Source organism: Choloepus didactylus, chromosome 2 (genome assembly GCF_015220235.1).
Source record: "Choloepus didactylus isolate mChoDid1 chromosome 2, mChoDid1.pri, whole genome shotgun sequence".
Lineage (NCBI taxonomy): Eukaryota > Metazoa > Chordata > Mammalia > Pilosa > Megalonychidae > Choloepus > Choloepus didactylus.
This window is the reverse complement of record NC_051308.1, coordinates 155,185,689-155,210,600: the sequence shown is the minus strand read 5'-3', so window position 1 is coordinate 155,210,600 and position 24,912 is coordinate 155,185,689. Positions and strand designations below refer to the sequence as shown.

Sequence of the window (24,912 nt, the reverse complement as noted above, 5' to 3'; positions counted from 1 at the left end):
ATATTAGTAATAACTGTTATCTTGATGGATAGCCTTAAATACAAGAAAATGTTTCCCCAAACACAAGCTGTTGTGAATTCCTTTCCCTTTTATCTTACAGTAGGCAGAAGATTTCAACCTCCTATTATAAAATAGCATCATAAAATGCAGAGCACAGCCACCCTGAATAAAACCACCTTTCTCCTCTGCTGATACAGACACACTAGCAATAAATGCTTTTTGAGTTTCTGGTGAGCAGATAAATTCCTATGGATGTCCCCAGTTGGACTGGGAGATTGAAGGACACAAAGGAGGGAATAGCTGAGGCCAGGAAAATTTAACATGGCAATTAGCAACCCTTTGGCTTCCCTAGACCTCACAGCACAAGGCAGGATGCAAGTAACCAAAAATCTCTCCAGCAGAGTAGATGATAAATTGGTTGGGTCCCAGGGGTTACTGGTTATAGTTATTATCCAATGGCAGGCCTAGTTGTTGTGGAAATCTATGTTGTGAAGTCAGAAAATGAAACACAGAGGTCTAAAGACCCAAGGAGAGCTCCTTTTGTGTACATCTCCATTGGTGTGCCCTTCCCCCTCACTTTGGCAGGCTTGGTCCAGATCTTATCACATAATGTATATTACCATCTCTATCTAAACAAATAACTTCCCAAACATCAAGTACATACAGCCATTGTGACTATTATCTTTAGTGAGTTTTTCATTGAAAATGAGAGAAGTAAAAGTAAAATTGAAAATAAAAAATACTTTGAAGTCTTCCAGATTTTTTTTTCTTTAAGCAGAGGAAAAGGAATGACAATAATACCGAGAGCTGCTTTCAAGCATTACCTTGACCCACATTATAGCTCATAATACTTTTAGCAGTGTATTAAAATTAACTCTGTATATTTCTTAAATTCTTAGGACCTCAGTTTCCTCATCTGAAAAATGGGGCTAATGTTATTATCTACTTACAATGTTGCTATGAATATTAAAAGAGTAAATATACGTAAAATGCTTAAAAGAGTGCCCAACCCAGGAGTCCTCAATATGCGTTAGCTATGATGATGGTGATGATGGAGATCATGACAATCATGATGAAGAAGAAGATGATGACAAAGATAATGCTGGTGGTTTTCCAATGTCATTCTAGCTAGATTTTCTAATCCACAGGGAAAGGATGATGTCTGCCTTGTTTATGGTTAAAACCCCAGCATCTAAGCACACGGCTGAAATGCAATTAATATTTATTGGTTGACTGAATGGATGATTATGTGGATTATTTTAATACCAAATTCCACACTTGTGTTAATATTGATTTAACTCAATCAGAAAGATTATTAGGGGTCATTATAAAGGTAGTTGGAAATGGATTTGATAAAATCATTTATGGAAGGCCTACTATGTGTAGGACACAAGGCTTGGTATATCACTCTGGAATGGATGCAAAACGGAAACACAATACAGAGGTTAGCCTAACATGAAGACAGTTTTCTAATTGGCATAGTGAAGAGGTGAAGTGAGAATTCTAGGAGAAATTTCAATTCCAGTTTTTGAAATTTTCTAATATTCTTCAAAATGTCAGTGTTGAAGGTTCTTCTTCCTTTTAATCAACCAATCAATCAATCCTTCCTCCCTTCCTTTCTTCTGTTTTACAGTGTCCTTAAAAACTACATCCTTAGGTATTTTAAGCCAATAATAATAATAGTAATAAGTCCTGTGAAATTTTATTTTTCTATTGAGATTGATCCTTTAGTTTTTCCATTTAGATTCCATTTTAATTGAACTCTGAGCCAATCCTATGTGAAGGGAGACCAGAAAGCCCAATCACACTGAAATTCCTTTCAGGTTTCCACACCTTTGGCCAAATCTTCTTGATTGAAGGAAAAGTCTCTTCTTCTCTAGTCAGTTCTTCTTATCTTCAGAGACCTAAGCTGATATTTGGTGGGTTATATAGCAATGCCAATGTCAAAATTGGAGAGTGTTTAGGTTCTTCAGTTCTTTATCTTTTATAATACTGTGTCTCTACTGCCTTTCTTTAACTTTCGCTGGCATTTCAAAATATGTAATCACTGATTTGGGGAACATTTAGGAAGATGAAGGCTAGACATGGATGAGTGAACACTGTTTAGTCCAAATTTAATAGTCTGCTGTACATTGAAAGTTCTCTTGAACTTGTGAAATCTTAATTCAGTGCAATGGTTTCAGAAGGAAGTACCTGAAAATGAATCACACTTCCTGTCCCAATGCTGTGCAGTGTCTGAAGTTTTTTTTTCCTTCTATCCTGACAAAATGTCATTTGCCCACTTTGATGTCCACAAAGCCAACTAGCCAACTAATTTGTAATTGTTTGTTTTTGTTGTTGTTGTTTTGTTGTTTGTTTGTTTGAACCAAATGAAACATGATTGCTCTGTTCTATTATGGATACCGGATAATATTATCATTCAATTTACTCAATAGACATTTATTAAATGGAACTGTGGGCTAGGCACCCAGAAGCACAAACTAAAACTTAACATGATTCCTGTCCTCCAAAGTCTTGCCTGGTAACACTACATAGAAAGTAGCCCCTCTCCCACACCCACACACTCCAGTTTCCTTATCCTGCTCTATTTTTCTTCATATCACAAATCTGTCTGGCATTTTATATATTTATTGAGTTGTTGTTTGTCTTTCCCGCTATATGGTACATACATCTGAATAGGAATACACAAAAAAATCTTCTGCATTAGTTAATGAATATTAGAAGGGACAACTTAATAGGTGTTACATTTTTTTAGGACTGGATGCTGGTTGCTTCCCGATAAATCATTGAGCTGTACATTTTTTAGTTATGTTTTGTGTGTGTGTGTTCCAAACTTTTTTAAAGCCTAAAAAAGCTTAAAATCACATTAAATTACTTACTGTACCAACTAGTTCTTAATTGCCAAAGTCAAAAAGTATTCATTGAACAAAATATCTACATTAAATTCTGGCCAAGCTTTAACTAGGTAATGAGTGACAGTCCAGCTAGTCATTTACAGTCAGTTGTCTTTACTGAGTGCCTTCTCTGTTTATCTTTCACTATGTAAAAGTGAGTTTAAAGGGCAGAAACTTCTTTAGAATATGGCAATTCCCGACAGGATAGATGGTAGAAACCTAACTTCTATGGCTCTGAGAATAAATAGAGAGCTATAGATTTTGGAGATACCCACTTGGGCGAGGGAGTTGAAGTCTTATCAGTAGCTCAGAGAGGAAGGTGGGTAGACCAAGTATGTAGTCATAGTGTGACAGATCTTTTTGCAGACTGGAAGTGGGTACAAAACTATATCCAGATTTAATGTAAAAAGCCACCAATGCAATGAAAAAGTCCAGTTTGGTTTCAGTATTCAAAACAAATTCATTTCATGAGTTTGTTTTGCTGTTCAGAACACAAATATGTTTCATAGATAAAATGTGGCTGGCAAGGTTGGTGGAGATTCAACATGGACAATGAGATGGTGGGTGTGATGGTTAGGTTCATGTGTCAACCTAACCAGGTGATGGTGCCCAGGAGTCTCGTCAAGCAAGCACTGGCCTAACCATTGCTGCAAGGACATTTGTGGCTGGTTAATAAACCAGAAGGCTGGTTTGATAAGTCTTCCGTCAATTGATTGCAGCTGTGACTGATTACATCAACAAAGAGTGTGTCTTCCACAATGAGAGAATTCAATCAGCTGGATTTAATCCAATCGGTTGAAGAGTTTTAAGTGAGACAGAGAGAGGACCTTCACTCCTTTTTCGGCTAGCCAGTAAAGTGTTTCCTGAGGAGTTCATCAGTGTTGCCAGTTGCTACCTGCCCTATGGAATTTGGACTCTTGCATCCCTACAGTTGCATGAGACACTTTTCTAAAATCCTTTATTTAGATATCTCTTGCTGATTCTGTTTCCCTAGAGAACCCTAACTAATACAGTGGGTGATTTCGGAATTCTTATCATCGTGCTCCCACTCTGTAGTATGTCTCAAAAAGAGATGCCCTACCTCCACCTGTAGCAGATATCAAACACATGCTTGTGTGCCAGTACCAAGATTTCTTTTATGGGCCTATGATTACATTTGATAAACAGGTTAGGGTCAGTTGCATTAAATAAATATGTTTATTCCTTATGAAGACCACTATTTTGGTCAAAGAAAATAATTATGTCCTACTTAAAGGAGCTTTATTTCAAAGCCTAGCTAGGGCCCCTCTGTGGCCACTGCTTACATTTTTCAAAATTGATTTTCCACCATATAAACAGTTACTCTGAAGCTACGTGTGACATTTCCTCCCAGTAACAATGATACAGGGTCCTTGAAATATTTTCTGGTATTGCTTAGTTTTCCTTCTTTCTGTAATGTGCATTTCTTTAACACATTCTTTACAGCAGAACTTGTCCCATGGTTCTACCATACTAACTGTGGCCCTTTATGACTTGGGCAGTGGTTGGGGGAGGTGGGGAAGCAGGAACCTTTACAAGCTGACTTTTAACCACTCCTTAGAAATGAAGGCTTTGCTTAAATTATTCTCCCCTCAATAAGTCTTATTCACTTTCACTTACAAAGCATTAAGGCCTGCACAAATAGGTTCTCATTATATTGCTCCCTAAGGCAAATTTGTGAAGGAGAAGTTGGTCTTTAGAGCTTATCCAAGCTCCCTTCCCAGTTCTTCTCTCTTCTCCCCTCTAGGTTTAGGAAACTTTACTATCTGCTCCTTCCCTGAGGCCCTGGTACACTAGCTTCCTAGGCCTGGAAGTCTGCCCAGGCTTTCCTCCATGGCATAATGTCATGGCATCTATCTGCTCAGCTTCCTTCAAAGTTCATTGCCTTATGTGCTCACCCTTTATACCTCTACTTCCTATTTTCCAAAGAACCATGTAAAGCTGTTAATATCTGACAAAAGGTCTTCATCTACTTTTGGAGGCAGAAATCAATGGACTTAGGGAAGGTCTTGAGTCACATTCCGACTTGCCGTCTAAGAATTTGTGTAACAAACATCGTATTTTTAAGCCTTAGTTTCCACACCTATAAAATGGGATCAACAATACATATTCTGCAGTGGTATGGGGCTCAAATTAGATGTGGGAGAAATTGCTTGCAAAATATAAGTTTTGCAGCTGTACAATATTGTTTGAATAAATGAGGTTGGGGAGAAATTTAATCCTTCTCTACGCTTAGCATGAAGGTTGTCATCTGCTCCACCAGTGTGGAGGGCTTCTCCTGGAGAGCGGAGGATGGTTTCTTTTCATAATTTAAGAAAAGGGCACTCATTTTCTCAATTCGAACACCATGGCCAACTCCCTGCTCCCGATATTTCCATTCATAAATGTTTGGTTCTACCAAACCCTCAGTATGAAACCTCTGAGAAACCCAAGGTGGCTTACCTTGGAGAATCAGTGCATGCACAATTATAGCATTTACAACTCGAGGGGAAAAGCCCTTCCTCTATTCCAGGCTTGTAATCCCAATAAATAAATTTGGGCAAGTGGCATTTGAGAGGGATTTTACATGCCTCAAATTCATTAGGAACCTCTGGCAACAGAGGCGAGAGTAACCGAATGTTGTGTGGCATCTAGGAAGGGCTAGTTGTCAAGGGACCCCTCTCTGCCCAGAAGTTTATTCTCAAAGATGAGAGTCCTCTCATCTGTTTCTATGCCTTTACCTTCCTAAGTATTCTTAAGTATTTTAAGATGCCAGAGAAGGGCAGAGCAAGAAGTTGAAAAAATATTCCAAAAGCTAAAACTGTGAAAGAAAAAAAAAACCCCACACATTGCCCAGTTTTTACATCAGTACTTCTAAATAGCACACTGAATATCACTTTAGGCCTCTGAAGAGGAAAGAAACTGAGACAAACCATCATTCCATGAGGTTCAAGTCAGTCCAAAATGTTACGTGGCAAAAGCTGCAGAATTTTGGAAGGAATTCCAATGTTAGTGGGCCTTCTGGTGTTCCTGCACATAGAATTGGCTCAGTTTCAAAATGGAATCTAAAAGGAAAATAAAAGGGCCAATTTCAATAGGAAAAGTATTTTCAATGATTTTTTATTGGCTTGAGATACGGCCACCGATATTCCTAGCCATATTGTATATGATTTGGTTCTAACCAACCATCCCAAGGCCTCAGATCTCTAAGCTAAAACTTCTTCCTATGGGTTGAATTTGAAACACATCAATGCAATTGTGCTGTTTAAGTTAAATCATGTAGGGAAAATTCACAGAAATAGAAGGTCCTGCCTATCAATAAAATTATTGCCTATCAATGTGATTATGAATGGGTTACAATCAGAGTATTTGGTTAACATCACATAAATCTGTTGCTGTTTTATTGTTGTTAGGATCAGATAATGAAAACATTGCGGGTAGACTTCTCTCCTTAGCTCCAAGGATTGTCGGAAGACTTCCTCGCCAACTCTTTGAATTACTGTGGTTCCTAAAAAACTTTACTTGAAAGGTATATGAGCAGGGCAGCTGCCTCTGTTTTTGTAGCATTATTGTGGCTTCAGAGCAAGAGCTCATGGACTCATTTGAAAATTCTTTTAGTGTTTTCAACCTAGCTCGTGGCATCACATTATATTTTGGTGTATAGAAAGCACAGTATGTGAAGAGGATAATATCATATCAAAAAGAACCCTGGAGATAGCTGTAAAGTATACCAGTTAGCAACTCGGCAGAGAACCTTCCATCAAACAATTTGGAGTGAGGCTGCTTTGTTCATTAAACTGACCTCCATGAACCATTATCGCTATTTGGCTCTGAATTATTAAAAATCAGTAGCAAGATTTAACACACCTCTAACTCCAGGCTCTCCTGTTCTTCAAGATAAAAACAGTCTCTCTTTGTGCTAGTTAGAAAACATATGTGAACGTACTAGCACTCAGCTTCTAGTGATAACCTTGTTAGTGTCTGTATAACTGCATGTAACCACTCAGCATGACATCCTTTTCCATTTCTCTTTATGAATAATTTTGTTATACCTCATCCATTTTCTAGTGCTCTTTATTACAGCATGCTACTACATTTATTAGAGTTCCCATCAGAGAATTCTTCTTCTTGTTATCCTTAATAGTGCCATGTACTGTCCTCTCTTGACTGTAAACCTGGCACTGTTCAAAGCACATTTATTAGTTTATAACCCTTGCATTTTAAATTCCTGCCAAGAACTTCCTAGGTGAAGAATAAGTTTGCAATAAATATTCATGCACACAAATACCCACACACACACCACCACAACCACCACAACCACCACTTCTATTAAAATTGTATCTCCAAGGACATGCCTTTAGCCCACAAACATCAGAAAACTGATGGGCTAAAATAACTTCTTCATTTAAACCTGTTAATCCCAGGCACTTCAGCAAGCTCTAAGCAGCAGTTGCTTTCCTTTGATTCTAGAGCACATACTTGGTCTTGAAGCCTTGAGCTGAATTGTGGGCATGTCTGTTTGGGTGGAACATTGCTGTCCTGTTTTTGTTGTTTTTGTTTTTGTTGTTGCATGGACCACCTCACCCTGAGTAGAAGCAAAAACAGGCTGAGAGAAAGTAGCAACCTGAGTATATGATGATTTCTCAACAGTCTAATCCAAAACCCTTTTGAGTTGGCCAGGTTAGATATTAGCTGCTTGATATTGACAAATTGTCTCATTTGTGATCCCTGTAAGGTCACCTTTGAAACACAGCTATCAATATGCTCAGATAACTGAAGACAAGTGGGCCCAGTGTCTCATTTTTGTTTACTTACTGATATCAGGAAAAAAAAACAAAAACGTTTTCTCCTTAAGGAACAAAGTAGTCAAGCTCTGTGAATCATCTATTCTTTAAAGAGGAAAGGGTGAAGGAGTTAAAAGGGAGAAGGAACATGCTGGTGGATGCAAGAAGAGAGCCAAGGGCACAAGAAGGCAAGAGAAAGAAAGAGAGAGAGAGGGGAGAGGGGAGAGGGAGGGAGGGAGGGAGAGAACACTACAACCAAATGCAAAAAATCTTTCTGAAATGGAATTTGCCAAATGTATATTCACATATAACCATAAAACTTGCTAACAACTTTCACCACGTTTGCTTCAAGTGGATATATGTCTTCTTTCTCCAAACAATAAAATACATTTTTCCAGGAAGATGTAAGTACAGAGATGCCAAGCATCTTACAAGTTTTGGAGCCCACAAAACACTTATCAATGAAGCCCACTCTCCAAAATTCTAATGGATAGAAAGCGGCAGCTATTGCCAATAATGGGACCAGGTCGTAAGAGAAAATCCACTGGGCTTGACTCATAATTAGGTTCTACTTGGATTTCCAGAGATGTGTGCTCTCTATTGCCAAGTCCAGGGACTGATGAGCATACCATTCAAGAGCAATCCTTGCTGACAGGCAGGCCCATCCACTCTGCTTTCCCATCCTTCTCCAACCTCTGGCCACCACGTCTTTAGCCCTCAGAACAGTCATGGAATTCACATCCAGTGTTCAGGGAGTGAGGAAGGGCCCTAAGTTACACCCCTCTACCTTCTCCTAGAGGCAGTTTAGTGTAGACCTAAGAGCGGGAACTGTGGAGCTGATCAGCCCGTGTTGAAACGCCACTCTTCCATTCACTAGCTCTGTGACCTTGAGCAAGTCACTTAACTCCTCTGGGCCTCCGTGTTCTCATTCATAAAATAAGGATAATAATGGGAACTAATAATAGAGTGCTTATGAAGAATAAATGAATTAAGTTTTGTAAATCATCTCTAAAGGTGACTTCCTAATAAGCATCCACACGTATCAGCTGTTATTACTATTCTTCATTGAAACTTTTATAGATGCACTTTTTTTTTTCCCTCTGTGCTGTTGGCATCTAGAATATACATGTTGTTTGCTTTGTAAAAGGATTTATGTCCACTAGCCTTTCCCACTGTTACTTCCATTTCAAGATCACAAGCTGAGGTGGCAGATTTAGAGACAAAATATCCAGAGGTGGGAGGAGCCTGAAATTGGATGTATCCCAGTCAGTTATTTTCATAGTCGTATTCAATGTCAGAATTATGGCAGTTTCTCTTTCTTTCCTTCTTTCTTTTTTTTTTCCTCTTTGTCATCAACAAAAGACAAACAACACTTCATAAACCTTTTCCCTTTTCTCCACCCTTTTGCTTCCTGATATTGAGTTTTCCACAACTGTGTCCATAAATACTAATTGCATGATGTGCTCCATTTTCAGCACTGAAGGCACTTTCTTAAGTGTCTTAAGAGAAATTGCCTGTTATGTATGTCTATTTTTTTCTTTAAAGTATGCTGAACACACTCAGCTTAATCGCTGCAGTTCTTAAGACATGAATTCTGGAGTGTGCTCATAGATGGAATTTCAGTGAAATCTTACAAGAAAGTTTGACATTGGTATTTAATGTGCAAGGAATGGAGCTGGCCCATGAAAGCTTGGTGTGAGAAGGGGAATTCTCTAACTGGAGCTATATGCTCTAAAAAAGAGGGCAAGTGGAATGAACCCAAGACATGGAAGGATTAGCTGCAGATCAAGAGAGACACTAGAAATAGGAAATCCAGGAAAATTGAAAACCTTCCAGAAGATGCTTTATGCTGGTGAGAACAGAAGACAAAAGAGGAAGGGGCATAGATGTCAGGAAGACTAGAAGACTAGCCTTAAGAAAGAGGATTGGCCAAGGGGAACCAGAGGCTTGAGTTACACCTGATATCCAAAGCCAAAGAAAGGAGAGCTAGTCAGTGACTCAGCATGAAGTAAAGCAGGCCAAGTGCAGTTGGTTTTATGTTTAATATATTTCATTCAGTGTAAGGGTTGTTGGTAGGGATAGAAAACAGTGACAAAGATAAGGATCAAAATAGGCCATATTTAAACACAAAGGAAATCTCAGCAACTTACCACCACAAAATTGTTCACTATAGATTTAAGATGAAATTGATTGCTTTTTTATTATGATTGATTTGTACATCATACAAATTTTGCAGTACATGCAAAAAAAAATGGCTCGCAGGTGCACATGAGTTCCTGCTTCAATACACACAGGAGGCCCTTTGACACCCAGGATTTGCACCATGTGGGGCTTTTCCACCACCAGTCTGTGGATGAGACATAGGTTCCCCTTCTCTCTCACAGTCCAAGTCCTCCTCAAATCAGAAGTTTGTGATTTTCTAACTCTAGTCTGCTCCTATCTCACCTCATTAGTCTCTTGAAAGTGTTTTTAACCCAATAAACCATTTTTCTTCCCTTTTGTAAGATCAAGTGCTCACATTTGTGGATCCCATCCTTGACCAATGGCTAAGGTTCTTCTTGAATGATCATTTCTCCTGATACGCACTACTCACTGTTGGATCTGCCCAGATGTGAAACTTGTCCTTAGGAAAAAGTACAAATGGCAGGTTTAGTATTTATCCTTTATTTAGAAAGATTGTTGACCTCAACTTCTTGAGCCAACTGGGAAGCAATTTATGAAATTTTATGGCTAGATAAAAATCTGAATTCCTGTGACGATTGTAAAGTTTTTCCTGTAACTACTTGCATGTGTCCCTGGTGGTAGTTAATTATTAGAATGGGTCAGTGAAGGTGATTTCTTAGCATTTTTACATCTGTGTTTTTTATAAGCATTACCCCAGCTTTTTAACCTCTTCACCACAACAAACAGGCTCTGTAACTTCATGTTCCTTCCCCACATTGGAATTTATCTGTTCTTTGCTCATCCATCAAGACTCTTAAATGTCAAATATAGTTCTCATAATAATACACCACCCACCAAGCAAATGCTATCTATTGTTATCTCTAGCTTTATAGAGTTAAATTTTTTTCCAAAAAAAATATGAAAAAGACCATCTCTTTAAAAGAAAGTCAGATCTACCACATTCTAAATCTTTCTTTTTAAATTTTGTAGTCATCTCATTTATGAATAGCCATCTAATTCTTAAATATTATGTATGCATAAGTAGCAGTCATTGAAAGTCTAATCTTTTGTTAGAGTGAATATTTTGTTACTATGTTCTTTTAGCCCTTGACAATCTGGAAATTTCACTACACCAAAGCAATTCAAGCATTGAAAGTAAATGGGGCTCATCTAACAATTTATGTTTTGGTTTACCACTATAAAGCCTTAACTAAGATTCTTGGTCAAGGTTCGGCTTTCTGGTCACACAGAACCAAGAAAGGGCTATGGGTAGAAGGAGAAGATTCATGAATTGTAGGGAAGGCCAATATTCAGGCATAAATGTCACATCTTGCAATATATAAGTATACTATTCATTTGAAAATTTGCATGATTAAATGGAGGCATATTGACAAACATGGGATAAGTCAACTTTTCTTCACAGGTTTCTTGTTATGAAAGTCTTTTATGTTACCTGAATCAAATAAAATAGTCCAAACAGAAAAAGGCTATTTGTTTAATGGTCTATGAAACTAGGACCAACGATTGCACTTGTAATTTCTAGCACTAAGTCTCACAAACATTTAATAAAATCATCACATTGCTAAAATTTCTTCTCTGGCCTCTGTGCCCTGTTATGGCTCAGAGATTAAATTTTAATAATGTAATCAATAGCATGATGGGGAGCTTGTGGCTTTCTTTTCAGAGATGTGTTACACAGAGAAATACAGGGAACCCCTTTCTTCAGCGATCACACTTAATAAATAACAGAGCAAGGATTTGAACCCCGGGATTTGGGCCTTGAAAGGCCCTGGGTCTAACTTCTGTGTTCCACTGCAGCTCATACAAGGCACTGCTGCTTAAAGAGAGGGCTCAAGGTAAAACAAAACAAAACAAAACAAAAAAACCTTCCCTGAAAATGTACCTATAATCTATTGGCAGAGAGGGATTTGCCAATATAACAAACAATGAGAAAAAATGAAGAGAAGAAACACTAAATGTGAGCTGAACATGGAAGTTGTCAGTGCTCAGCCTCAAAAAGTTTCAAATATCAACCTGTCATTGGCTCAGAAAGAATGAAGAGGAAATAGCACCACACTGATTATTGTGGAAATTGTTTATGGGATAATATATAAGGGCTAATTTCTGGTTCTGCTTCATATCAGTTTTAAATTTGCACTGGCATGCTCAACATTAAAGTGTCCTGATGGTGTTTGGAAGCAGGAGTGTTGACTAGATAGAAGGGCCAAAAATACATTGCTGTTATTTGAGATTCATATATTTAGTATAAACTGGTTTATCAGGTCAGCTCTAGTTACCAAGCAAGGTCATGATGAATGAGACTTAGGCAACCACATTTTGAAGAGTATTGATTTCAGACTTGGTAAGACCAGGATAACATTTGAGAAATGGAAATCAGGGTGGATGACTGGAAAGGATGATAATAGGAAATTGGATGGAAGGAGAGCCGAAAACAAAGTTTACCTACTTTGATCTATTCTCAATGGGTATTTTCATGATTTAGCTACTTATGGACTCCTAATGGTCTTCCCATCTCACAGCTGAGTTCTTTATGGTGAGCAGGAGCATGAACCTCAGAGCTAGACCTATGCCCAAATCTAGGTCCCATTTTTTAACTAGCTTCGCAAGCTTTGGCAAACTACTTAGCCCATCTGAACCTCAGCTTTCTCTTCTTTTAAATGAGAACAAGGATATTTTATCTTCCACAATTATGGTGATAATCAAAAGAGATAATGTAAGAGATAAGGTCCATAAATTTCTGTTCTCTTTCTCCCACCCAGCAAACTCATTACAAAAATGAATGCGCCGTCTATGAACAGATTCACACACACATGCACGCAAACGCACATAGTTCATCGTTGGTTCAGGGGGAACAAAAAGTGAGTGGAAACTACAGCAAATCTCACGGACAAACTTCTTATGAGAAGCAGACTGCCAAGGTGCCGCTATGAAAGTGCTCTGGCTACTCTGGCTACCCAGCTGATTCTTATCTTTGGGAGAAGTTGTTTAAACCTTTGGATTTTTTTTAAAGAGCCAACCATACCTAATCCTAAATTACAAGATCTTTTAGGAAGTAAAATTTCAGGCTGACTTCTCCTTGAGACTCAATTTAACCAATATCAAGGCCAGGATTTTGCTAGAGATGCTATGTTTCTATCCAGAGTACATCCTCTACCCACCTGGGATCTAACTTTGTCTGCATTTCCCTTTCTGTAAGGACTAGGGCATTTCATAGAGTTCTGCTCCCTGTCCCTAGATTATGTCTACAAAAAAAAAAAAAGTGAGGTATCCTACTCACATTTTCTGACTATTTATGACCTCTTATAATGGTTGTAATAATATGGTCTAGATACCTCAAGACACTATTTCTTTATCAGTGAGGATACCCAGACAAGAATTTAGCCATCCCTCTAAGAAACTATGAAAATATATAAACATTGACATAGTTCTTTTATGTGCCGAGAATTATTCTAAGCGTTTTATACATATTGTCATTTCTCCCCAAACCCTTACAAAGTAGCCACTATTATTATCTCCATTTGTGCAAATAAGGAATTTGAGTCACAGAGGTTAAATAATTTGCCCATGATGAAATTAGCCAGTAAATGCAGAAGCTATTCCCTGTTCTAATCTACTCTGTCATAAACCACCATTCTTCATGCCACTTTGGACACTTTGTGCAAAACAAGATACTTTTCTTCCTTCTAGTGTTAAGATTTTTCTAGTACAATGAAATTATTGTCCTGTTCCACCCCTTAAAGATGGACAAACAACTTTTTTATAATATGGAGAGGTATTATTGGAAAATTTACTGCTAAGTTGAGACCTTGCATGCCACACTAAATTTTTATGACAGTTATAAACACCTAAAAAATCTGAGTCTATCATGGGACTGCTTATAAATCCTAATAACTCTCTGACCAAGCAGCATCATAAAAGAGCCTAGTGGCTAAAGTCTAGTAAGCAAGAACAAAGGTTTAGATGATTTCTGGTTCAACGCTTGGCTCTTCCCTTTCTCTGCAAGATATTAAGAGAAGGGGGGAGGTAAGGAGAGGTGGAAGGAAAAGAAGGCTTCCCAAAGGATCCCCAGTAGATCTAATTTTCTGAACTACAGTTTTCTTTCAGGTAAAATGGTATTCAATACAATGTGAAATCCTTTGAAATTCCATCTTACTAAATCCGCTCAGGATTTAGGAGGCCAATTTAATAAGTGATTGTAGAATTCCCCCCATCTGAGTGCTGCCTCAGGAGCTATTCCCCTGTTGTGTGCTTCTTTTTAAGTATTGGAAGGCCTGGGGAAATACTAAACAGAACTACAAAAATGAATTATACAAGATGTGACTTTAAAGTCATGAGACTAATTCTACAGGCCACACCTGAAAATCAATGATATTACCATAATCACACTTGCACTGTTAGTCAAAAAGGCACAACACACAATCAGTGGGATTAGGGAACCCAAAAGATTAGAAAAATAAACACAAAACTCAAAATATTGGTTACTTCTGGGATTAAAAAGACTCTATGTTACTTGGTAATGTTCTAAATTTGTTTAAGCCCAATGTGTTCATGTAGTTTAAATAAACAAACAAAAAACCCATCTAACTCATTCTGTTCTAAAGAGCACCTAAACCAACTTAATAAAATTGGTTGCCCAACTTCCTTTTCTTCATAAATTTCCAAAGAATGAGATTTCATGCTTTGAAGAGGTAATGATTCCAAAGCAGTACTACATTCTCATATCACTTCCGATTTAGGGTTGGCATACTTACCATTGCTAACAGAAACACAATAACTGTCGTGAATGGGATCACACTGGTTTCTTTGATACACTAATGGAACTCCACCACATCTTGCACCAGACTTCATTCATTCATTTATTCAGTCAGTCAATCTCCTCAATATACTTAGTTCCATGAGCCATATCATTTCTTCTGGTTTATTTATGACATTGTCACCCAATGGAGTAGACCAATGATTGGGTTCCATATACATTTCTCAGGTATCTAAGGAGGAAATTCACTTTCTCTCCTTAGAGAGAAAAGGCCAGGAGAAAACACTTATTCCTAGACCTGAATTTGTCATCATAAACAAGTGATAATGGATGTGATGGTGGAGAGAAATATGTCCTCAAGCAAAAATGATCTGTCCATTGCGCTGACTCTTAGGACAATTGGTTGTTTATCCTAGAAGATCTACCTAAAGTTAAGACAATTGATCTTTGTAAAGACTAGGAAAATATATATATATATTTTAATTTTACCCAGAGTAAAATTATTGGTTAATATGAAATTAAAAAGTGAAAACAATGCTCCTCCTTGTCCAAAAAATAAAATAAATAAAACCAACCACCTATAAAGCCTTTAAACATAAAATAATATGCATTTATGTGTTTTTTCTACTAACATTCTATTGGCTTTCATAGTAGAGCACAGAAAAGACTTTTAGGAGAGGAAAATGGCAAGTTACAACAACATACCGAAGTGCTTAGCCAAAGGGCTGAGATTGCAGAGGGTAGACATTCACATCATCATTATGTCTCTCACCAAGTAGGTAGAAAACAGAGAACAAGAAGGGAAAAATAGAACCTTTCATGCTTACTTCTCTCCCTAGTGACTCCAATGAGGATAAATATTTTTTTCCAGAAAAATCACTTGGGAAAATAAGCTTTCAGCCATTCTCATTCAGTGTAGGTGGACACTCATGTACAAACACATATATAATACTATTGACAACAAAATACAGCCACAGTGGATGATAATCATTCAAGAGAACTTATCAAATCTTCCTGTAAAAGGTTAGTGACAGCACGTATGAAGCGGAAGACAGATCCCTGTGGAAGGACCTGGGCTGAGACATTCTTGACTCTATCAAATAGGGAAATTAACTGAGAATGCCTGGTATGACGATGCCCCGAGGCCAGTGATATTCATATGAGATCTTTCTGGGTTAACACTCCAACACGGGGAATTGAGGTATAAATACTACCCCTCCAGCTGCCTGCTCCTATTTGACCAGAAAGCCCTGTCATACTCTGCGTTTAGAGGTGTAATTTGTGTACTCCAGCAAAAGAGTTACCATGGGGAAATTAACTCCTTACAGAAATCAGATGGACGTGTTTGTAAATATCTGATTTTGAGTTGAATTTTTTAGCCAACGGATGTTAAGAAAACTAAGAAATACAGTGTTTATCATTACTAGATGCTTCAAGTATAAGAAAGAATGTCCAGACAATACTAATACATCTCTAATGCTGAAGTATTTACTCCTATAGCCATTTGTGTAAATGATTGATTCTGCCTCTAAATCTTAATCTCATGGCAGATACATGTGGACAAATAGAGAGAAATAGGCCTAGAATCATATGCAGCTTTCCAAATTACTAGTTATATATCCCAGGTGTAGTCATCTAATCTCTCCAGGTCTTAGTTTCTTCATCTGTAACATGGAAATCATAAGATTTACCTCATGTAATTGTGCAATAAAGAAATAATGTGTTATTAAACTGGAACAAAGCAGAACTTCGATAATTGTTAGATAACTCTTTATACCTTATTATTGGTAAAAATAATGCCACATCTTAAAAGCCTTACCTTCTCCTGGAAATTAAGTATATAAAGGAAAACAAAGCACTAACAAGATCAGAAAGGACATCTATTCTATTCCTAGTATATGCCAGGAATTTCATTTTGTACTTCACGTACATTATGTCATGAAATTGTCTCAGTAATCCTAAAATGTTGGTATTCTTAAGTTCTTTTTAAGGAAGAAATGACTGAGATTGAGATTAGGCAACTTCCCATTAAGTCACACAGCTATAAATGTCAACATATCATAGAATGAGGATTTCATCATTGCTTTGCAAATTGAGTCTTAATATCTTTCAAAATTCATTTTTAACCATGAGATTGTGTCAAGTGCAATGTCAACGATCATAAAATTCCAGTCCTCACTAAAGCTGTCTTCTGGCAAGCTTTGCAAAGAGCTGCAAATACTGCTTAGCGGTTTTGTGATGATGTCCAGAGATCTTAGTAATGCATAGCTTGGAGTTGCAACCTTAGTGTTCCATAGATCTCCTCTATAAGAGAAAGGTTTATTTTTCTTCATTGTGGAAAAAGAGAAGAACTTGTATTTTCAAGGTTCAAAACAGACCCTTTCATTTCCTGTGTTTTCTTCAAATTGCCTTGGGTGACAGTTGATCAAGTATTCTGTACTACGTCAAAACTGTGGAAAGGCTCTAGGACTGTAAATTTCAAAACCTGTAGTCCTGTTGTCTTCAGAGTGCAATAACGAATAAAGTCATAAGGGCTTCAAGGTCTCATGTTTACCTTGTGGGCCCCCAACATGCACCATATACACACATGCACACACACACAAACACACAGTTAGTTATGATCTCCTGTATTTTTCAGATCACTGGAATGTTTGTGCTTCCAAGGTTTTGAAGAGAGTTTATCCAAACAAGATTAATCTTAGAATTGTCAGAGCGATTGTTAAACAATGAACAGTGTGGAATTATTTTGCCACTCACTGGATGTTTAAGAACTACTTGGTAGAGTGAGTCATCATAAACTGTGTCTAGTATAGTACCTTGCATTAAATTACCTTTATAAATAGTCACCCAACAAATGAGTGAATTATTCAAGAACTAAACACATTGCAATACTTTAAAATATAAAAAAATTTATTTCTTGGTTAATGTGGACAGTTGAATCATATTAAATGCATGCTTTCAGAAAGAACACATTTATTCTCACTTAACTAATTTAAAGAAATCTGTCTTAATAGTCATGTACAGAACATGCAGAAGTTCTTAGAAGTTCGCAAGAAGAAAGCCTATACAGTACTACTCCTATGTGTTTATGGACATCTTCATCTCGGTAAGAATTATTATCTCATGTTCTCTATATAAAAAAGAGAAACTATAGAGTGTGGGGAGCTCAATATTCATTCATTCATGAGCAAAAATGAGTCATTTGGAAAGCTACATTTACTTTAAGAGTTATAAGAAGAATAATAGCAGCTATCAATTTTTTGTTCTTACTGGGAACCACTTGTTTAGCATATTAACTCTATGGAGAATTCCAGATGCTTATGAAACTGTTAAGTTTGAATGACCAGACCTTTTGGCAAGTCACTTAACCATTTAATTTCTGTTGGTGTCTTTATTACAATTCTTCATTGTCTTCCAAATAAAGTCCAAATTCCTTAGCATGGCATACAAGTCCCTTTGATAATCAGAATCTTGAGTGGCTCTTCGATTGCAATCAACTGATAATGACTACGGCTTGCTTAACCAAAATAAGTATTTATTGGAAGAATATGGGGTGCAGACAGGTTGAAAGGAAGGCTGTAGAACTAGACATGGCTTTGGCAAGAACCAGGATGTTCCGGAAGGACTCAAGTTTAGGAACTGCTTAACTGTTGCATGTGGGGCTGCTTCTGGAAACACAAGGACCATAAACTTTATCAGTCTTTTTCTCACTCCTTTTTTTTTTTTTTTTTTTTTTTCCTAATAAGGGAGTGGTTATTTGTCCTGGCTTGGAACACCTACTTGTCCTCAGGCTAGCAGAAAGCAAGGCACCCGGTTAGTCCTACCCAACAATATACCATGGGGTGAAGTAATTCCTTCCAAATAAAATCTGATTCATATTGTCAAAAGAAAGTAGAATTAATGCTGGCAGCCAAATATTAACAATTCTCCATCTTTCCCCCGACTTATTTTCGCCTGCCTTCCCTATTTCATTAGCCACATGGAAGTATTGCAGTTCCATGAATCATGAAGTGATCTTACACCCTGTGCCTTTGTACATACCTTTCTTTTCTACTAAAAATGTCCTCTCTTCCTTTTCTGTCCTCAGAACAGAATTCGAACCCAGTCTCCAAGACTCACCTTCTCCAAAAGAATTGCTATCATCTCCTTTCCCCACTCTCATTTCACAGCTGGATTAGGTGTCCTTTTTCAGTATTTCTGTAGCAATCTCTGTTCACGTCCATCACACCTCTTACCACAGGTGGCATTGTAATCATTGACTGCTCTGTCTCTCCTTCTCAGGCCTGTATCCAACTTTTGCCTTCAGCTGGCCCCTCTTCTCTTCACACCCCCTGCTCTCTCTCACACCCACCTTGAGGGTCTATCAGCAGATTCATATGAATGGACCATCTTGCGAGTTCAAGATTTCTCCACACAACTACCTCCCCCCACAACAAGGAAATGGCCCTTGGGAGGATGACCCTGGGGTGGAGGCTCTGCATAAGTCTGGGAAGTAGGGTTGATTCCACTGGGTAAGGAATTCTGGGTCTCAGTGGCTGGTGAGTGGTCTAGAAGGTTGCTCAGATGATGGCAGGCCTCATGGAGAGGAGCAGTCAGAGCAGGGTCAAGGCAGGGCCTTCTAAACTCAGGGCCCAGTGCGGGGACTCCAATTGCTTGAGTGCAGGGGTAATACTGCCTACTCTGGGCTATGAGATGCTTGAGGGGGAACCATTTTTAGCTTTGTAGATCTACCAACTCCTGCAGGTCATGTATGGTTAGTGGCTTATAAAAGTTTGATGAGAACTGAGTGAATAAAGTCATGAATCTCAGTTTCCTCTGAAAAATAGAGGTAATATCACCTATTTTGTCTATATTTCATGCATGATGTGAGAAGGAAGTAATCAATGCAAGAGTGCTTTGAAATGAATTAAGGTTTTTAATGATCGTTTCTAATAGCCTCTGAAATAAGTCATTGTCATGACTAATTTTGGTTGATGCCCCAGAATAGGAAATAGTAGTATGTTTTACCAAATCAAATAGAGCTTGGATTGTATATACTGAGCTCTTAGCAAAGAAACTTAAGAATTGGGTTATGATTATCAAAAATAATACAAATAGAATCACCAGCATTTTCAACTTCCACTACTAATCTTCTCTCTTTTATGAGGGACCTCAAATAGCGAGAATAGAAGCTCACCAATTGACACATGGTAGTCATTATTCTTAGGATATTGGGTACATGCAAGCTGATCATCTTAACACTGCATTTGCAGCCTGAAATCCATTTTGAGTATGATTATAACAGTTTTCTTTTCTGGAAGTTTATTTACATAGGGAAGATCATCACCAGGGGTATGGAGTGACTCTATTAAAGAACAACTAGGATTTAGCATATGTAGGTTCTATCACTGACTGAACTGTGTTCATTCATTTTTTCATTCATTTATTCATTCATTTTTTTATCCATTTTTAAACAGTTATCCAGCATCTGTCTTATTTTAGAAGTTGTAGAAGGCTCTGAGTTAAAAGGAGAAGTAAGACATGAGATCCGCCCATGAGGTATTTGCAGTCGATGAGAAAGACAAAAGTAAGGCATACAGTGTGAGAAATGTCATAATGGTTAATATAAGCATACATCCTGGCATGGAGATAGATATCTACTCTATTTTTCTTAAACCCACAAGGATTCCAGAGATTGCAGTATTACAACGTTGATAAAGAGAAATCAGCCCATCTAATTTATTTCTTTTATATTTTATTTTCTCCAGTTTCAGTTTTACTTTCTACTTCTCATTCAATCTTGTCAACAGATTGATTGAGTAGCTCCCACATAACAAGATAAAGAAGATTGGCTAATTCAGCCTCACAGTTAGCAAGGATGGCACTGTCTTGAAGGACAGGGATAATATATTTAATTCATTCCACTTACCACTTAGTTTGGTGCCACTCAGATGCATTTCACAAGTGCTACTTGATGAGGCAGGAACTGTATTTAGGTCTTAATCATGTATCTGGGGTTCATATTAAGTAGTTAAGGCCTTTGAATATCAAATGCTAGCTATGAGAAAAGCATAGTTAACAGAAGATAAGCTCATAATCACTTTTATTTCCAACTTGGACTTGCATTAGTGCCAATGAGTTGCAAATAAGGGTTGAGGGAAAAATGAGGTCTCTTTGATTTCTTAAGATAAGATTAAAAGTAATTTGGCTCTTGAAAGTTAATCCAAATTTGAGAGTTAGCACCAACTCAAAATTGAGGAACAACAGTTTATGGCAACCAACATTTTTTAGACAGTTATATAGAGTGAAGTTGTGCTAAGAAAACCATAGTAAAAGACCTAAAATGATGATTGGTTCTGACATCCCAAACCTTGACACTTAACACCTGAAATGTTCATGGACCATGCTAGGACCTTTGTCATGTTGTATATGTAATATTTTCTGAGTTCCTGGTACAGGCCTATATTTGTTTAACATCAGTCGTGCATTTACTTCCCTCCAGCCAGGGGAACTGCATGCACCAGCTGTTTACAAATCTTCAGGGGGAAGCAGGGGAGTGGCTAACTTGCTCTGCACACTGTTTCATGTCAGAAGAGTTTCCAAGTCACTGAGGGATGTGTTTTGAGACCACAGAGTTGAAGGAAAGTTCGATCTTTAGTATTTTCTTTTCTGCCGTCTTATGTTAAAAGCACCAAACACAGGCTCAACCAGGCTCTCATTTCATGGGGAATTTCTTCCAATGGGGAGTGCACTGCTTGTGTTTCCTGATGACCGGACTTTGTGGCCGTCAATCGTTCAACCAGAAATGATGCCAAATCTTTTCATAATTTATCCAAGCTGTTTAGGATATGACTTAACATGCAACCATCCTTGGGGCTTTTGTTTAGGCAGCTTAAAAGATTTCCCTAGGAGAACAGATAAAAGAGGGAGAAAACCTACCGATGGCAAAGCAAAACTAAGATTATAAAATGGAAATTATGAGAACCATAAGAAAATCATACAGTAGCGTTATTTGGCATAACCCTTAACATTGATTTCCTGGATAGCTATTCAGACTCCCTTCCCAACAGTGTTCTACAACTCAGGTCCAGGCTCCATGCCTTCTGCCCCTACAGAGAGATAGGTCAATTGTGAAAAGACAGTATTTTCATTACTAGGATGACAGAGACAAACTGTGTGATTTAAAGCCTCTTAGTTTGATTTTTAGTTTTTAATAGTCATTTTTGAAAGGAGCAAGATATTACTGCTGGATACACGTTGTAGACAAAGATGTGCAACCATGATTATAAATCCAACTGTATGATTAAGGAGTTAGCAAGTGCTAACTTATACCAGATTATAATGGACATACAAATATTAGCTCATGTGATCCTTCTGTGACACTGCAAGTAGAGGGGGCACAAAGGAAAATAGGATATTCTAGCTTGAGTGATTTTTCTGAAGGCCATGAGGAAAAAAAGGTAGTAGAGCCATGGTTGTCTTTAGATTCCAGTTCCTGGGCTCTTTGTGCTTACAAGTGGGTGACTGAGAAGTTTACACTCTTAGGAAGGGAGAGTAAATATATAACTACTAAACAAACCGTAACTTGGGACCTGATATCCTAGGATATAGTCTCACACTTCATTTTCTTATTTTTTCCACCCATCTATGAAGATATTTATGGCAGCCCTTTGAATAGTCAATTACTTAATTGCCCCAAATATTGGCCAGTTAGAGATGAAACATACTTACATCCATTATATCATCATTATAGTTTTATTAGGAAGGAAGGATTTCTTAAAATGTGCCCATGTGCTTAATTTTTCTCTAAGAATTAAAATGATGAGATCTTTGCTGAACTTTCTTTATTTTAAAAATGTATTTATTATTAAAAACTATAGGACTATAATTGTGACTCTTCAGAAACATGTTTCTGTTGAATCCAATGGAAATCTGAGGGAAAGACACACACCGGAACACACATACACACTCTCATGAACTCAACCCCATATTGCCTTGCTAGCATCCTACAACATTGTTTTTCACCAGGTATGCCCTAAAGATGCAAACTACCAAATGGCAGAAGATAAATCGTAGTTCTCAGCCTGTATGCCATTTGGGATGCCTGTACTCACAACCTTGATAGCAATAAGTAAACCTTCTGTTTCTTTTTCAAAATTTTATAGGATGCTCTTGTGTCCTTTTCCCCCCTTGTCTCCCCCCCAACTCAGTTCTCTCAGAAAATGCTATAAAGTTTCAGAGAAGAGGTTTGCTCAAAGCAACTACAAATAAAGTGTGTGTGCATAAATAACTTAGCCTGACTTTTTTGTTTAATGTCCAAGAGGATTGGAACAGATTGTATCATGAACTACTTTCCCTTTGGCTAATTAAATAGAAGTCGCCACTTACCATAAAGCATATTCTTATTACAACAAGTATCTATAGTCACTCTGCTGGATAAGTCACTCTCAAGTAAGTGCCATAAAGCCCATTACACCCCTGCTTTAGGAATGGAGCAGGTCCAAACAGACAATCAAAGGATTTCACTGGGATTATTTTAGATTAGAAAAACTAAGGGAGACATGCGGCACTGACAAGATCGTAAAGGCATAAAGGATAAATTAGCGGTTCCATACCAAACAAAGTGCTCTAGCAGTATCACAGTATATCCAAAAGTAAAAATAAATTCCTACTGTATTAACCTTTGCCAAAATGGAAATCTGTTTATGCAAAAATAAAAATGTCATGAACAACTGTTATCTCCTGTGCAAATCAAAATGACTGTTTTGAATAATAGTAAAAATAATCCTCTCAAACCAACAACTACAGAAATGTGCCATAGGGAAGATGTCTTTATTTCAATAAATTGCTTTTTATATTTAATAGAAAAGGTTATGTTATGATTTATCATATTAATGAACTACTATTGCATAACAATATTTTTATGGCAATACATTACTTGCTAAATGATACTGCTTTTTCAAGGGAAAAAATTTCATAGAATGAATTCTAAGGGAGTTTTTCTTGCTGCCAGTTGTTAAATCCTTCAAAAGCTGTCAGCAGCTTCAGAAATCAAGTTCAAAATACCATAACCAACATGAGTATAGTCATCAGCTAGTCTATTTTTAAAGTGTAGTACAAAACTGACAGAGAAATACCTAAACACAAAAGATTATTTAAAACGAGATCATCTTATCTAGCTTGTCAATGTAAAGGACAAAGTCACTGAAGTGAAATTTAACCCACAACTTCTATAAATATCACTTGACATTTGAGAACGAATTTATTTTTTTCAGGCCCATTTTTCCTTAAGCTCATTATGCACCGGGGTCTTCATGCACTAATCCCTCACACACCTTGTCCAGGCCAGCAACACTGACCCCCCCAACACAGTCAACTGGCTCAATCCACTGTTTGCCTCAGTCAAGCAAGCCCTTCTCCCAAGGCTGAATGGTTGGCAAACACACTGGCATCTTCCCTGGGAACTTCTGCAGGAAAGGAGCCACACCTGTTTCTGCAAGTAACATTCTGGGTTTACCTTGTGTCCGTAAGCACTGATTCACCCTGACTGCTTCTGAACGACGTCTTCTTCCTCAACTTTGCAATGAGCTGAGACCCCCTCAGAGTAGTCCAAGTTTATGACAGTGAGCTAGTTATTTAATGAAAACAGAGGTGCATCTCTTGGGTGTGTCTTCCTGCCGAAACTGTTGCTCCTGAAGGACTGTTGAAACTAAGGTATGTGTTGTCATTTCTTAAGGTACTGACTGCCTTTGCTGTCAGTACATGGGTGTATTCACTTTTGGCTGCTGCAGATAGATGCTCCAGCCCATCATTCATTCTGCACGTATATTTTGAGAGTATAGCAAGTGATGGCAATGCAATAGGTACTGCAAATAGAAGTGTATAAGACAGGTAAAATTCTTACCCTCAAGGAACTTTAAGTCTAGTGAAGGAGGCAGGCTTTAAGTGAGTATTCAAAGGTGTTAGATACTAGGAATCCAAAAAGAAAAAAATAAAAATCTACTTTGGGGGTCATTCCTACTACTTTCTTCCCATTAAAAAAGATACATGTAATATAGAAACATGTGTATGTTCCAAAATACCGGAACAATACAATACTGTGAAAATTCCCCTTCCTTCTTCCCCAACCTACAACATTCCCTATAGGTACTACTGAACTTAGATTTAAAAATACATATCCACACAAGTACCTACCTACAAATTTATGTGTGCACACATATTTAACTTTCTTTTTTTTACATAAATGAGACTATACTATAAATATGGTACTACCAAAAATTATATCTTAGAACTTTTTCCATGTAAATATAGAGACTCATAT

The 24,912-nt window shown here is 37.6% G+C and overlaps 1 long non-coding RNA gene across 1 annotated transcript in view; it reads right to left on the bottom strand.

Annotated features, from left to right (window-relative positions):
* The window catches only part of LOC119518692, a 41,612-nt gene that overhangs the window by 1,169 nt on the left and 15,531 nt on the right, over window positions 1–24,912 (bottom strand). The window contains exon 2 of the long non-coding RNA XR_005213817.1: window positions 10,194–10,298. This is a non-coding gene — a long non-coding RNA (uncharacterized LOC119518692). The remainder of the gene's footprint in view (window positions 1–10,193; window positions 10,299–24,912) is intronic.